Genomic DNA, 1,372 nt, shown 5'->3' with positions numbered 1-1,372 from the left:
GGGATTATGTGATTTTTTACCACACAATTTGTTCTTCTTTTGACCCAGACCCTCACTGCTATTTTATGAGACAATATTTTAACCACTATATAAGTATGGATGGATGTTTATCAAATTTGTTTGATGTAAACACAATTATATAAATATTGTCTTCTGATAAATACTATGATTAAGGCACTTTATGTATTACTGTCAACAGGGAGAGTTATTTTCTGATATATTTTACAATGAATTTTAAAATGCTGAATTTTTGCTTAAATTTATTAATTTTTTGTTTATTTTAAATTTTGCTGATTGCCGTTGCTATGGTTTTCCTCAGTCCATTGTATTATAAATTGCAAGGGTGAAGTTGAATAAGACAACACTGCCATAAGAAAACAGAGAATAAGATAAGTGAGTTTCAAGGTATATTTTTTCAATAAGAATTGACTCCTGTCAGTTTAAGGCAATGGTGTTTTTCCCAAGTAGTTTTAGAAACTGCAGATTTTAGTATCTGTTAATTATTATTTAGTAGTATCAATTGATATAATTTTTGAATAATATTAGTTAACTCATTTTAATGAATTTTACTATCTACATTACTAATTACCTTCTATTTTGCTTTCAATTGATGCTCTTGAACAATAACACAGTCTATTAGTTTAATAAAAAAACCTATGTTTTCTATTTTACATTCTAGCTAATTTATATAAATTTTAAGCAAATTACTTCATGTGATGTAGTAATTAACTATGATTGAAGGGTTTTTTAATATGTATTTCTGACCCCTTTGAGTTCGGCAGTTAAAACTTACATGCTATTTTCAAAACCAAAGCAAATGAGTAAAGAGATCAAATGAGTAAAGAGATCGTGTTTTGTAGTAAACGAATCTTTACGACCAAATTAGTGTCGTTGGAAGGTAAAGTGAAACCCTTAATTTCCCGGAAAGATGCATACCCGAATATTTTAAAGTAATTCCTCTTGGGCTGAATAATACTAGTAATACCAGTAATTTAATTTTTCTTGTTTTTCATAGTTTGTCTTTCTACGTTTTTCTGTAATGAATATGGATTCCTTTTGAAATAATGAAAATAAGTGAAGGAAGAAAGCAAGGAAACAAGCAGAGCTTAGTAATATATGAACTTAGAAAGGCCATCTGATTAGTTTATAAATGGTAGCTGTTATATTACCGTTACACACGTAGATTCTGATTCAGATTTTAAATGAGTCAGTAAGCAGACCACATTTTTCTGTAGAATATGGATTCCTTTTGAAATAATGAAAATAAGTGAAGGAAGAAAGCAAGGAAACAAGCAGAGCTTAGTAATATATGAACTTAGAAAGGCCATCTGATTAGTTTATAAATGGTAGCTGTTATATTACCGCGTTACAC

This window comes from Fukomys damarensis, unplaced genomic scaffold (genome assembly GCF_012274545.1).
Source record: "Fukomys damarensis isolate Sample0158 unplaced genomic scaffold, DMR_v1.0_HiC HiC_scaffold_9, whole genome shotgun sequence".
Classification (NCBI taxonomy): Eukaryota; Metazoa; Chordata; class Mammalia; order Rodentia; family Bathyergidae; genus Fukomys; species Fukomys damarensis.
This window is presented reverse-complemented; position numbering follows the sequence as displayed.